The sequence below is a fragment of the Cheilinus undulatus genome, linkage group 14 (genome assembly GCF_018320785.1).
Source record: "Cheilinus undulatus linkage group 14, ASM1832078v1, whole genome shotgun sequence".
In the NCBI taxonomy this organism is placed as follows: Eukaryota; Metazoa; Chordata; class Actinopteri; order Labriformes; family Labridae; genus Cheilinus; species Cheilinus undulatus.
In genome coordinates, this window is record NC_054878.1 from 21,384,658 (window position 1) to 21,400,547 (window position 15,890).

At 39.9% G+C, this 15,890-nt stretch overlaps 1 protein-coding gene across 2 annotated transcripts in view; it reads left to right on the top strand.

Annotated features, from left to right (window-relative positions):
* Positions 1–3,026: 3,026 nt before the first annotated feature.
* tmem200a (transmembrane protein 200A) overlaps positions 3,027–15,890 on the top strand; it is a 34,937-nt gene continuing 22,073 nt past the window's right edge. Inside the window, exon 1 of one of the 2 annotated variants that reach the window (XM_041806115.1) lies at positions 3,027–3,760. The gene's annotated coding sequence lies outside the window, so the exon portion shown is untranslated. The remainder of the gene's footprint in view (positions 3,761–15,890) is intronic. The other variant, XM_041806114.1, reaches the window with a different exon arrangement.

Here is a 15,890-nt window from a genome sequence, read left to right on the forward strand (position 1 = left end):
CCAAAGTGTAAGCTCTGCATTATTATAAGTCTTAAAAGACACAGACTAACAGGTCATACTCAATCTTTATTGTACAAGAAATTACAGAGTGTAATTTGATTGGCAGGTGATCTTGATCAGCTGATAACTATTGAAAATACATGATCAGATGTGTCAGTGATGCTGGGCGTCACTGGGCTGATCACCTGATTGATAATGTGGTGTCCATGGCTTCTGCTGATGTTGTTGCTGCTGCTCAGACCTCTACCTGGATGTTATTTAAAGTTTATAAGTACATCAGGATTAGGATCTGCTCCCAGAGGCATCATTTGCCACCAGATGATCCTAATGATTGCTGATGAGGTCTGAGATTTGAAAAAGAAGAAAGGTCAGAGGACATGACATTTGGATTCTAGGCTTTGTTATGGAAATTTTCTCTGACATTTCTTGAAGAATAGTTCAGTATAATTGCACATAACTACATGATCTCCATTTTTGTACATATTCCTCTCACTTCTGATTCATCTATTTTTGCACCCCCTGTGGACAGAGAGGGACAATTCAACCCTTTGCTGATTGATTTCTTTGCCTACTTAGGTCATACTAATGCATTCATATTAATCTCAGGCTGTCTCATTACAATAGCAAAAACTTCTCAAAGGGGTTTTAAAATGATTCCTATAAATTCACAAAATGAGAATTTCTCTTCTAAACACTGTTCTTTCCACTTCCTCTCATTGCCTCCTCCCTCCTCCTCCCTCACCCCACTCTCTGCATTTCCTTCCAAAAAATCCCCCTCAATTCAATTACAGCCCTCCCTTTAATTATCCTGCTGCAAACTCCTGTCCACAGCTGCTTACAATAAGTATAACACAAAAAGTCGACACATTTTGTAAATCCCATAATCCCAAGTGGGCTCATAAAAACAAAACTCTATCGTCAACAATGTAAGGCTTTGTTTGTTTGTCCTCTCCTTATTTTCTCCCACACTTTCTCCCCATCATCTGCCTCTCTCATCCCCCTCAACAGCTTGTTTTGGATTTTCATCTTTTCGGGAATGTAAATACTGCTGATGACCACTGGGATCTGACTCCAACATGAATCTGAGTGATGACTTGGCGTTTAGGTGTCAACAAGATAAGTATTTTTATGATCTAACAGGCTCCAGATGTCTGCACATGAGGAAAAATGAAAGCTGAGTGTTAAGGCTTGAGATCATGTTTCTGGGCTATTTTTAGAGTGTATGTGGAGTGTGTGTTAATGCAAGGAAAGGTCAGATCAGGCATGTCATGGTCAGGTTTAAGGTCAAAGATGGCACCCAGTTCTATAATGATTGTATACATTGTATGGTCACTCTGCCCTTTGAGCGTTTTATTTCAAGCTTAGGCCATGTTTAGCAACCTGGCATGCCAGATAGCTGGAGCTGGACAGGCAGCTGTTGTTATGATTCATTATCAGTTGAGCTTGACAGCAAATTAAACTCTTGCCAAAATCTGTTAGTAGAAAAGCAGAAACACGATTTCTACCAAGAAAAGCTTTCAACATGCCTCTTTTCTATTTTTTAACAAAGAAATGTCTAGTTCTGATGACACTACAGTTATAGCTGCATAAACATCTCTTCTCTGATGGCCACTGTTCACAGTCTTGCAGTACAACTACTTCAGTACAACTTTCTCACCTGTCACCCTGCTTCTATTTTCCTCTATGTTGCTGATGAGCAAAGGAACAAGAAAAGAAGGAGATGAAAAGGTAACAGGAGTGTCTGACAAGAACATTTCCTTGATTTTCTTTTATTTCCTCACTCACAGAGCTTGTTAGCTTGCTTTACAAAGTGATAGTTGTGTATTTATAATCAAGCTATAATAAACTGAAAGGTGTGCTCTGACTTGACATGTCAATATTGAGGCAAAACTATTAGGCTCACAGCTATCAAATGCTCATATTCCACATTTCTGTTTGTCTGCATTCAAAATAAAAGGGCTAGCTGTCATCATTTTAACAAGGGAAAATTGAAATCTATTGGGTAGAAAATTACATTTTCATTGGATGCATTGTGGGCAGGGACCAAGCGAGAAAGTGCAATGCAATGCAACATGCTGGTAGGACTTGGTGATTCCATTTTCAGTGGATCAGCCAAGTGTAAGCAGGGCCTAAATCTCAGATACCTAAATAAATAAAGCTCTTACTTCTTCTTGCACTTGTATCTTAATGTTTCCACGAAACTATGAAAGCCCAAAGGGAATATAATGATATAATAGAATGGATATAATATCAATTTTAGTGACTAAATATTTCCTGTCAACTTCATCGTTGACTTATTCATCCTATAAACTCAGAATGAAAATGCCGGCTTTCCTGTGACAAAGAGTTTATTTTAGTCATTTTTGAGATCTCAAGAAATCATCACAGGAAAACTCAGGTGGACATAAAATATTAAGCAGCTGAGACAAAACAGGGCTTCATACAAATCTCTGTTTGACAGTAAATCCTCCTCACTTTGTCCCAGCTGGTATATTTTTTTCCCTGAATCAATCCCAGCATGTAAATACAGGAAATTATCCGCATGCCTACATCTGCAACGTTTTTGCTGCCCTTGTCTTTGTGTCTCTCTCTTTGCGTGTGTGGAGATAGAAAAGTTGAATAAAAACACACCACCCTGTGCATGTAGATAACTCTGAACATCTGGGCCTTTCATGCATATCTTACATAAACATAGAGACAGTCAGTGGTGCAAATATAACAGCAAAATCACACTTTTGATGCTAGTTTTGTTGCTGCAGAATGTCAAGACTATTATCAGACTTTTTTACTGTAGCACGCCAAACCAAGGCTTCCCCCCTCTGTTTTCCCTCAAAACCAGGCACCCTCTTATCGTCTGCGCGCTGCACACGCGAGAAAAGCATGGCACGGTGCCTTGTTTCCCTCCATAAACAGCCATGCATACATGCTTCTTGAGCGCAGTAACCAGTCCACTCCATCTCTCTTTCTCTCTCTCTCTCTCTCTCACACACACACACACACACACATCTCTGTGAAAGCCTCTCACATTCCCACAAGCGTAGAAGCGCTTTAGAGGAATTGGATGGCGCTGCCTCGCGCTCCTTCCAGCACAGAGGAAATAAAAACAAGCTTTATTTCGCTTTGTTGGTTTCTTTTTACCAATCAGCTTTCTCCTGAGCCGTTTTTCAATGGATTTCTGACTCTTTTTTGACGGGGAATCGAGTTTATTTGGCCACAAATCGAGGAAACGACTTTTACGCATTACAGCCACGAGGGAGATAACAGCAGTGGCTTTGTTGTCCTTTTCCCGATACAGAAAGGAATAATCTGGCCGAGGAGTTACACCCTGAGTGTTTTCGACTTTTTAAGGCAGAGTGTGTTAAAGGATTTCCCTTCGCTCTGGTTGGGGAGCGTGTTTTCTCTCCGTCATTGTCCTGTGCGCGCGTAATCTTCAAATGGCGTAAAACGTGCTCAACACGGGCTAAAGTCAGCAAAATAGACACCGTGAGTCCTAGTTTGACTGGACTGACTGTAATAATGACATTACAACGTCTCCATTAAGGATCCAGGCTGTGAGTAGAGACTGTGTTGTTGTTTCTAAGCCCCGCAGGGGAGCTGAGCCGTCTCCTGTCATCTTAATTTTCTCCGGCATGGCATCTCAGTGGAAGTAGCCTTCAAAGTGGAAGATGGCTTTTTCCCTCTCCCCGGGTTACAGCCAAATCCCCCTGCATGCCTAATGGCACAGTGACAGTGAAAAGTCGGCTCTTTGCGAAGGTAAGAGGTGAGCTCTGTCTGTGAACTCCCATCAAAGTCTGCAAACAGTCTGTGTGAAACAATCCAAGCTGACGGCTCGACAGTCTATCTCTTTATTTCCATCCATTAATCATGGCGGTGTGTTCAATTATTCATCTACAAAGAAACTTAACATGAGCGTAACATCTATTTGCCATCTTTCATCTGCAGTGACTAATATTTAGTTTAAGCTGAAATATTAACCGTAACAATGCATTTTAGTATTCAGTGAGTGTGTTTACGTTTTAGTCTGACTGATTTGGGACAGCTCACTGCGACAAGTTCTCAGAGCACTTCTCCATAAGCCCTTCTGCTTTCTTTTAATGGTTTATTTCACTTTATAGCAGCCTAACAAGAATCACTTAGTATCTTCGAGTAGGTTTGGAGTCCACAATTAAACCAACAATCTGCCCCGTCACACCTTTCAAGCAATGAATAGTTTCCCCTCATTTCTAACGCAACGGCTGTGTCTAATGCTTTAATCTCTCTGTGAACATGAAAAATACAGAAATTGAGGGATACAAGATGTCTCATACTTTATGGTAAAGTCCATCCATAGTTTATGTGCTGTAAAGGCATCAACTCTCATATCTCAGTTGTGCAACTTTACAGTTGCAGACAAGGTCATACATCATAAAAAGGATCCCCATTAGAAGAAGTGTGCTGTTCATGACTGTACACAGATCAACACAAGTCAGGTTAGCTGCTCCTCTTCCTCCATGTCTCACTCAAAAACTGAGGTTGAGTCCAGTGGAGGCTAATCGTGAATGTCTTCGATAAATTGAAAAGTATACTGAATCGTTACCGGAACATTAATGACACAGCTCCTACGCCAGGCGCAACTGTGTCCCAATTCAGGGCTAGCACCCTTTGCTAACCAAGCAGCCAATGTAGCCGGATGCCTGGAACACACTAAGATCTAAAACAATTGTCATTCACTGAAAACCAAGATTCTTCTCTCAAAACTTTAGACCTTGTGGAGCCGGATGCTACTTTAGAGTTAACAAGCTAAATGTGACTAGCTGTTAGCTACCTGGTACTTCCATTGCAGGAACAATTTCAGTCCAACTTCTCTTCCTGTCAGTTTGATTGTGGTATGTTTTACGAGACATGTTATACAAATGTGTTGTCGCCATAAATCAACAAGCAAGTCCTACATTCCTCACGCCCATCTAGCTTTATGTTTACTATTGTTGCTATGGCTGTGTTTGTTGTGCTTCACTCCCCACTCAGCTTACTCCCTGATTGGCCATCGTTTCATACCATGTAACAGTTACACAGATTGTGTGCTGGTTATGTCCCCCTCACCACAGGGCATCTGTAAATACTGAACATCTTGAATATTGGTGATTTCAAGTCAGAGCAGCTCTGATCATCTTCACGGCACATCAGGGAGGGTAAAATAACTCCTAAAATGCCTCACACCTGAGGAAAATTTGGCAAAATAATCCTAGAAACATCATATAGTCAGGCTTTTTTTAGGGGGAAAGGGGGAACAAGGATTTAATTTGGCCAAATTATCTTAAAGTGTGTATCACATTTAAATAGACCACTCAGGCCAAGCCGACATTGGACGGTGTGGCCTATGCATGATTTTCAGTTCGCTTCACCACTACTTCTGTTGCCTAGCCTTTGACAGCTGCATGAGAACTAGCTTAGTCATCGCAAATGCCTTAACCTTTGATTTCAAAGATAATAGTTTCACATCTCCTTTCATTTTCAACATTTTTATCACTCTTTCACTCTAAAACTGTTCAAGGTGAATAATTTCAAATCTGGCTAAACTGAAGTATCCTAGGGTCTTGTTCATGAGTGAGGGTAGAATGGACTGTTAGGTTGTCAAGCATATTGCTGAAGCATCAGCAGTGTTGGAGGTGTTGTACTGGACCTTTGTGGTGAAGAAGGATCTGAGCCTGAAAGCAAAGCTCCCAATCTACCAGACAATCTCTGTAGAGATCTTCCAGGAGCATCCAACTGGGAGGAGACCCCAGGGTAGACTCAGGACTTCCTGGAGGGATTATATCTCATCTGTCCTGAGAACACCTTGAAATCCCCCAGGAAGGGCTGGAAAATGTCACCGGGTAGAGAGATGTCCAGTAAACCAGCTTCTCATCGCAATACTGTCAAGCATGTTTACAGAGTGGCTAACGTTATCAATGCCAGCCTTTGATCCTCTTTGCAGGTTAACATCCATATTCCTGCGCTGAATGTCATCACTCAATGCTTTGGTATGTCGGTTAAAGCTGACACAGCCTCCTGACACGTTTAGATCCATTTTCCAGATCAAATAGCTCTACACCACATTGTTCCCAAAAATGCTATCGATGCTGCCAGTTAATAGTTGTTTACATCAGGTTAAAGGGCACTGTGGCAGCATGGAAGTAGAAAAAAGGTACAGTGGCAAAAGGGGTGGCTGTGCTACAGTTTAGAAAAAGTGTTTGATCAGGATTGTGGGTCTAAACTGATAAAGTATTAAGAATTAGACTTGTAAATCTGGCACTAACTTCAAGAGATCTGAATTTGATAGTTTAGCCGGAAAATTGAACACATCCCCAATAAAAGATCTTTTTTTGTCTTAAAATAGAACAACAGTGTCTACAGCCTTGTTAAAAAACCAAAACTAATTCAGTATAAATAGCTAAGTTCTTTATTGATTCACACAGTACAGGGGTTGAATTTTGAGTAACTCATTCATCCATCTTCATCCGCTTATCTGGAGCTAGGTCGCTGGGCTAACAGGCTAAGCAAGTCCACCCAGACATCCCTTTCCCTAGTGACACTTTCCAACTCCTGCTGGGGGATCCCCGAGGTGTTCCCAGACCAGACAGGCTACGTAATCCCTCCAGCAAGTTCTGGGTCTTCCCTGAGGTCTCCTTCCAGCCGGACGTGCCCAGAACACCTCCACGGGAAGGTGACCAGGAGGCATCCTGATCAGATACCCGAACCACCTCAACTGGCTCCTTTCGATGCGATGGAGCAGCGGCTCTACTCCTAGCTCCATCTGGATGTCTGAGCTCCTTACCATACATTTTTACTTTGTTGCAGCAAAAATGTATTTAAATTCAATTCAAATTCTGCATAACTAGAGGTGGGAGTGAGCTGACTGACGACTACCTGAGCTCAATCATTATGTACTTTATTTGGTTTAATGAAAGGTAGTTTTAGATAGCATTTTTGTTATAACAACCACAGTTTTTGGGCTTCAAAAGTCTGCTTTAGGAACTAATGAGTGATGTCACAGAGCCTATGTCCATGTTTTATAATACAAGATATGATAGCAAAGAGTTTTTGCCCTTAACCCTTGACAGCCCCTACCATACTCGTTATATAATGTACCATAATTGGTTTCCAGCCCCTATAAATGGCTCATAAAACTCAAACTTTAAAGCAAGAAAAATCATGATTCATGTAAAAACGGCCCTCTGGAAACTGTGCGCAGTGATGGTAAAACATCACATATGACAACATGCTAAAGCCATTATTTGAGTGGAGACTGTTTTAAACGTAGACACTCTGCCTTTGTCGGTGGGTGAACGAGGAGTAACACTCACCTTGAGAGCCGTTTGTAGAACGAGAGAAAGTCTTAGAGCCAAATGGCTCATATTGAGGCGTGTGTCGCTGCCAAACATTTACACAGAAATTATCAGAGTTTAATTTAGGCATCATTAAAGAGTCAGGGGACGTATGAGCTAATCCTCCTTCACAGATAACCTCTAAATGGATAATCCTGTTAGGTCAGCAGTTCCTTCACTTTGTTGCTCCCATAGAGAGATGTGAAAGCTCGCACTGTCTGATAATTAGATTTAATCCTAGAGACTCCCATGTGAGGAAAACACTCCAATTTAAGACAGGATGCATGCTTTCATTTATAGCAAAGTTGTATAAGACCTGCTATCTTACAAGACACAATAATACGTATCTTATATTATCTCTTAAGCAGCAAAAAGAGGACCACTTAAATCCAAACACAGCCCTGACAAGGGTCCAAGATCTCAATTGAGGACCAAATCCACTGAGTGGTTAGGAGAGAAGCTCATGTTTCAGATGTGTGTGGGTGACTGACTGAAAACGGGGATTGCAGGGAAGACAGAGTGAGTCATTTTGTTAAAATCAACACATGGCTCACTCCAGTAAACTCACACACATAAGGGAGTGCACATAAGCCTGGCATCAGCATCTGATGATTAGATTCAAAACCTAATTCGGTTGAGTAAGGCTGGATTGATCACTGGAGGCGTGAAGAATGTGAGACTTGAGGAGAAAAAAAGAACAGTATGCATCATCAGAATAATGAGCGGATAAAAAACAAACAAGATGCTGAAGAGGGTGTGGGTTTTAACACTTGAGTGATCACATCAGAAAATGTGTTGCCGAAAGGTCAGCATGCAAACACAAAGTGACATATTCTGCAGACAGATGACTCACCCCTGACCGTGAGTCTGTAGAAGTAGAAGTATAATGTATAAACACACACTTGCAATCTATCTGTTCGTGTGGTGCTCACTCAAGTTTCCCTGATCAAATTCAAATCAACACTTTTTAATCCAAAAGAAGCAGCTTGCAGTCTTGTGCATTAGAAGAACTTCAGTCAGGATGTTGTTTCAGGTTCATGCAGAGGTCTGATTACTAAGGAGCCGGAAACCAAACTCATAGGTATCACTTTTTAATTTCTCTCCATTCTGCTGCTCGGTTCACATCAGTGTCACAGTAAAACACAGACTTTTAAAGCAGCATCACAGCTGCTGGAAGAGTAACTAAACCCCAGAGTTTCAGCTGAGGTAAAGCTACCCTAAAATTTCCAAATATCTTACCCTTACCTGCCAGCTACTACATCACACAGTCTATACTGCTTTTGCAGATTTGATTATCAGCAATTATGTCATAACCATTCAAGGCAGACTTACCACAAGTGTAAAACAATGGTATATGCTCCCATAAGAGACAAGGATTTTTATGTTATCAACCTCATCTTAAGAAAAACAATGTTTAATCACTGTGGAAAAGAACTACAAGCTGCATTGACAAATTATGTATCAGCAGACTTTGGTGTTTATAGGTAAAAACATTCTGTGTAGACAGCAACAGCCGGGGGAAACTTTGACCATTCTAATGAGAAAACAAGCTTCCATCGACAGTATCTCTTTTATTTGTCTCTGTTAACTTGCATCAAAGTAGAGCTAACAATTACCAATCATTTAAACTTTAGATCAATCTGCTTGAAACGGTTTAAATCCAATCAGCGGTAAGACTCCCCCACAAATTCACACAAAGTATTCAATTAAACGCCATTAAAAAGCAGTGTAAAAGTTGCTTTGTTCTTGACTTTTCCCTCTGTCGCTTTGAGGTAGTATTTAGACCCTTTGGAAACTTCATGTGAAAGCCAAGTGGGCTTCCATGTGTTTTGCACTGAGGAGAGGCTTCTGTCTAGCCTCCCTGTCATAAAGCCCAGATTGGTGGAGGGCTGCAGTGATGTTTGTCCTTCTGGAACTTTTGTCACAACTCCACTCAGGATCTTTGTCACCTCTCTTACTCAGGGGCTTCTCCCCTGATTGCTCAGTTTGGCCAGGCAACCAGCTCTTCGAAGAGTCCTGGTTTTGCCAGACTTCCTCCACTTGAGAATTTTGGAGGCCGCTATGCTCTTGGGAAGCTTCAGTGCAGCAGAAGGTTTATTTGTAGCTCTCTCCCCAGATCTGTGCCTTACAACAATCCTGTCTCTGAGCTCTGCAGACAATTCCTTTGACCTCATGGCTTGGATTTTTCTCTAATATGCATTGTCAGCTCTGAGGTCTTTTATAGAGAGGTGTGTTCCCTTAAAATCATGTCTCATCAGTCTTATTTACCGCAGGTGGACTCCAATCAAAGTGTAGTAACATCTCAGCAAAAATCAGTGCCAATGTGATATTTCTGTTTTTTATTTTTCTTAAAATTAAAAAAAAAAATAATCTAAAATTCTGTTTTCACCTTGTCATTATGGGAGTGTAGATTAAAAAATAAATATATATATATTTTAACTTTAGCATTATGGTGCAACATAAAACTGAAAAAGTGAAGGGGTCTGACTACTTTATGAATGCACTTTACATAGTGGAGATGGAACAGTATCAAAATTTAATCTTAAGATAATAATGACCTAAAATATCACTGATATCAGTATTATCACAATGTTGTTATAATTTGCTAAAGAAAGTTTGATATTAAAATTGCAAAAAGTCAAACTAACAACCCTTTTTGATTGTATAAACATTAAAAATAAACATGAAACTATATTAAATGTGCATTAATCCCTTAAAGCATGTTGTATCATATTTGATACATACTTTTATGATACCTCTATCTAATCAATATGATCATAAATTACTAAAAAAACCTTCTGAATACAATCTGATAAATGATAAAAAATGCCCTTAAGTAGATTATCAGTTACCAAAAACACCTAACGTATCAAATGAGATACAAAAAATATACATGTTACATTGTATGGAAATTTAGATTTTTTTGGATTTCAGTAGAAAGTGAAAGGAACATTTCTCTTCCAAAAAATTAGAATTTTCTGGCTATTATTTGTTTTTTTCAGGCTTAAATGGGTTAACAAAGAAACTTTTTAATAAGGTTGTAAAAAATGTTAATACTTTGTTACTGTTTTATACTACATGCTTTAAAGGACATATTTTCCATTATATTTTTTATTTTTGATAGGATAGAAGTTACAAAAGAAAACAGGTATACAAGTCATATTTTCAATCCAAAGCTCCTTATCAATCTGAGTCCTTATCAATACCAATATTGTTTCTTTTCTATTGTTTGGTGGAAAGACGAACAATAATCAGATTTTAACAGAAGTCGTAAAGGGTGAATATATTTTGAGTTAAAAAAGGTCATGATTCCATCTGTTATATTTATAAAGCAAACAGCTATCATCCTCACAACCTAATTATTCAAGTTTCTCATCAAAAACGGAATTGTCATATGCTTGATGTTACATGTGAACCTATTTTATTTAGGCTATGTTCACATGATTTTTTTTTCTTACTGTCCTTGAACGCATCATAATAAAATCCTCAGTCTGCTCATTAAGTCAGCTTAGTATTCTAGCAAAGTTTGGGGGTGCTTTTGCCTTTCTGAGCAGATGAGAAGCAGCTGAAGCCAGTGAGTGCACACTACTCCCACAGTCTGAGTGTGGGGTTTTGGTCATGCCTAACAGTCCAAGGTTGGCTTCTGCATTTTGGCTTTATTTGATCCATAATGCCGATGTGTTCTGAGCTTATGACTTGATCAGCCTACTGCTAAAAAGCCCTACTTGTCTGTCTGTATCTCTGCACTCTGACAGACAGTCACTGTGAGTGAGGAAGGCAAAGAGAGCAGAGAAGAGACACAGCAAAACTGTGCAGGCTGCACGTAAAGCACCAAAACCCTTGCCCACCACTGCAGATCTCAGGGTTCAATCCAATATAGCGGCTCCTCCCCAGCACTTTAATTACTGTGATCACGTGTGAAAAACTGGTCAGGATTGATGTCTGATGCTCTTACTGGTTTGTTAAAGTGGCTGAACATGGGGAATGAGATCTGTGGGGATAATGATATCAACCTCTGCATGCATTTCACCTCAGCCTTATACCCTCTCCTAAAGGTGTTATGTGAGGAGAGTTAAAAAAAAAAGGCACTATCAGCTGTTAGTGGAGGAATCATTGAGGCAGCAGAGGTATCGAGACTGTCTTGTTTGATCAAGATACTCTGGTTTTTCTCCCTCCAGCTGCCTCCGACCTTTGACATTTCTGCTACAGTGAACAGAATTTCACTTCATGGGTTGAGTGTGAAAATTAGTAACGTGATTGAAAAAATACACAGATCTGCCCCTGCTGTGAGGCATTTCCTGATCCATGTCCAAGCTCTGTGGCACAAAGTGTCTTATCTCTTGGATTTCTAGTCACATACAGCCATTTGAGGCAGGAAAAAAATTAGCTCTGAAGGATCAAATTAGCATTGGTCTTGTATGTGACAGTGCGTTATAACAACAGTTCCTTTCTGATGATGATTGTTCCTTACAGAAAGCTCTTGTGTTATCAATGCGTGGTAAATGTGAGTTGGGAACTCTTCCATGTTGGTGTGTTTATAAAATCAAAAAGCGACTCAAAGCCTCACATTTGTTTGCTATTTTATCTGAAAATAAACCCAGAAGGCCAAAAAGAAACACTTTTAAAATAGAACTGCGTAAACTTTCCGCCTTTTAAGTTTGTGCTTTCAGGGGTTTTTTTAAGGACACCAAGGAAGGATTTCCTAGAACTGCTTTTCACTCTGAGTGTATTTTCTCTCAAAACCCATTTGACTAAGAGATTAACTGATTTATGTGATTTAGAGTGTACACAATTTGGGTGTAATGGGCCAAAACCAGCAAAAACAACATTGCAAGCCAACACATTAGACCACTGTCCTTATATAGCTAGTCCACTACTTTGAAATCTTATGGTTAACATTATGCTTTAATCTGCTTAATGGCATTTTACACTTTCTGACTGGAAAACACTACACACTATTAAAATAGTGTATAGTTTCATTTCATTGTATTACTATATTCTACTAGAGTTCAACCACTATGGGAATTTTTAAGAGATGATGGATGGATGAATGTTGTCTACAACTACTGTACAACATTACACCACATTTTCTCCCGTATGGTCCTATATTTAACTAACCTTGCGCGATGCATTGGCCAAACTCTGTTGTCTGTCATCAGGCAAATCCATTTTGCAAAGCTTGAATCTGAAATCTGAGAACAAATCACACGAACCAATTTGAGGAGGATGAGGCGGTAGCTAAAGATGGGCTTTAGTTGTACTGGAAGCCTATAATGATGGCTGTCACTGGTGTAGTGTTTAGCTCAGTTGTAGCAGCAGTTTTATCAGAACTGGACCAAGAGCAAAGAACAGCACTTAAAGTTTTGCATGTAGGAGAAGATGTTTTCGCTCTTCTCCTGACATGCTTCATTATGAGTTTGTGATAGTTGCGGTGGGGTTTAGTTGTACTTTAAAGGAGCATTTATGCTCAAGGTCTGAAACAGATAAGGACGGACCTTTTTATTTGTTCTCTGTGTTCATTCTGGCCAATTTCCCTCCAATCTCTCAATGCTTATGGATACAGACCAAACATTGCAACATCACAACCAATCATGAGGGCAGTGTTGAGCAATGCAGCCAACAGTTTAAACCGGAGTAGCAAAACACAACGAAGAACATAGGAAATGGATGGATTCAATCAATATAAACTATTAGGGCTAGCAAATATATTTTTAAAAATCTTAATTACATACATACCTCATACGTATGTAAACCTGTGTGTATCAGAGAATCTGTATTAAGTCATACAGGAGGACTCATCATGAAATCAAAACTTGTGTACTGTGCACTTCTTGTTGTTTTTTTTTTTTAACAAAAATGATTGTTGGAGCAGCTGAGAAGTCCATGTTGTTTGCCATGTCCTGTTACTGAGAAATTAAGTTGAATAGAAAGTCATGGAAATCATCTTTACATCTACACATCTTTAAGATGTGTTTTGAGCTTTTTCCTTGAATAAAAGGATATTAATGTCACACATTACACTTAGTCCATCTTCATCAACTAAAGTAAGTCTATCAACAGGCTCTTTTCCACCAGGCTAACTCTATCTGTGGTATTGTGCTTGACAGATATGTAGGCGTACTTTGAAGAGTAGTGCTTAAGTTTGACCGGGGCATTAAAACACTTGACAGTCTTTCTGTTTAAGCATTACAGGTTAAAAGCAGTGTCAAGCACAGGTTGTACTAACATTGAATGCTGCTCTTTGTATACTTGGCCCATCAATTGTTGCATTTAGCAGAAAGTACACATTTTTCACAGACGGAAAGACATTTTTTTTCCGGAAGAAGACAATCAGAAAAATGAAAAATAAAAAGCTAGAGGCTTATGATGGCCTTTATGTGTTGCTTTGAGGGTGTTCTTCTCTGTTTGACTCCCAGATGCATGATATTATGGCAGCTGACCTTAACTGCAGCCGCAGGGGGGGTTTGTCTGTCTCTTCTGTTATTTAATCTTGAGCCATTAGTAAGAGCTCTGTGGCCTTAGCTAACCTTAACAGAGCAGTTTACGACAAAGAAAAGCACATGACCCAGTGTTACTGTAATGGGAGACATAATGGTACAAATATCTTTCTGCTCATTCCACTCTCATTACATATCTCCTCCTTACATTTCACTTAAGTGAGTCATCAGACGCTACGTTTTTTCAGCATCTTTCTGAAGTCTCTGGAGTTTTTGGAACAAAACACCTCCTCTCCTCTGTTTCAAGCTGCCCCCCCCCAGTTGCCTTCCTCTGGGCCTGATTTCACACATTTCCTGTTCCAGCTTTGACTTTTCACTCCTTTTTTTCTTCAAGCCTCACCTGTCCTGATCTCTCTCCTAATCCACATTCTCAGTCTGCATCTCTTGCGAGGACAGTCGTAGAGCTCCTGCAAAAAAAAAAAAAAAGGTGTAATTAACACCCAAGACACAGTGCTAATGCGATAAATTTCCAAAAAACAGTGCAAAGTTTTTATTTATTTTTGCAAACACCTTTCATGCCAAACTCTCATTTGCTCTCACCCTCTCTGTTCTTCCCTGGTGTCTCCCTGTGTCCACTGCCTCTTCTTGCCAGTTTCCTATCAATCCTACTTCAGCATTTCTCTTCCTTCCTGCCCCCTCTCCTTCCTCCTCCCCCTCAGTGACACTTCTTTAAAAAACACCTAGGAGTGGAGTAAAAATCTGTATGTAAAATTCAGGGGGTTTGCCTGATACCTGCTCCAAGAACACCAATATTACTCAAAACAATACATTAAAATGCCTCTTTGTTATTAAAATATAGGGTTAATGAAATACCTGGGATTCCTCTGCACACAGCTGGTAGTTGCTATAGAAACATGTCACCTAGCAGCAGCACATGTAGTTGCTATAGGGACAATGCATCACATGATGTCGCCTATAGAAAGGTAACTTGTTATCATGCTACAAAAGATGTCTCTTCGCTCAAAGATGCAACACATTTAGAGGGAATCACAGAGGAGGTGTTAGAGCACAGAGAGAGAGGGAATCTCTGCTTACAAAGATGTGATCTTTTTAAAGAGAAATTAATCTAAGAGCCGCTCTGAATGTTAAAAGATTTCACCAGTAACTGCATAAATCTGCTCCCTAAAGGGGAGAGGTATATTTAATTGTCCTAAAAGCTTTCCTGCTGTAATTTTTTAATAGCGAAAGCAGTTTAGTCATTACAGCGTTACAGTGATCACATGGAGGCTAATTCATAATTCATTAAACACTCATTTAGAAAACTGCTCATTAAAGCAGCAACAGGGAAAATGGAGCAGAGGATGTTGCATTATTTATAAGTTTTATCTGATTTAAGGTGGGAAAGGGCTCATAAATATTCATACAGTCTGTGCATGATCGCTGGGATAAGTTCAGAGACAAAAGACAATGCATACAAAGAAGATTTGAGACAGAATGGTCTCTTTTTGTATGTGTTCTGCATGCAAAAGCTACGATTACTCAAGGGCTACAAAATAAAATCAGTTTTTATTCTCATGCAACAATGGAATGTGCAGAAAACACATTACAGAAGATTTCCTTAAGTGCAATTGAGTAAAAAACACTTTCTATGGAAGCATTCAATTAACACAGTTACTGTGTTTAATATGCATGAGACTGCATGCACAGAGACACAGAAACTGTAGCTGTATATGAGCTGATTTACTCAATTTATTTATCTAATTATTATGCACATGATTTTGTTATCTCAGTTTTAAGCAATTTATACTTGAATTCCTTCACTTGAGGCGGAGACTCAACCCCACTGGGAGGGAGCAATCGGAGAACCACGGCCTTGGACTTGGAGATGCTGAGATGCATCCAGCTTTGCACTCAGCTGCAAACCGTCCCAGTGCCTACTTGAGGTCCCCAGGTGAGGAAGCCAACAGAACCACATCAGCTGCAAAAAGCAGAGATGGAAGTCTGAAGTCCCCCAATCCGGAAACCCTCCTCACCAGACATGCCCCCTACTACTAATGCCATTTGTAACATACAGGAAAAGAGTATCCACTGATTTAGAACAGTCGTCCTG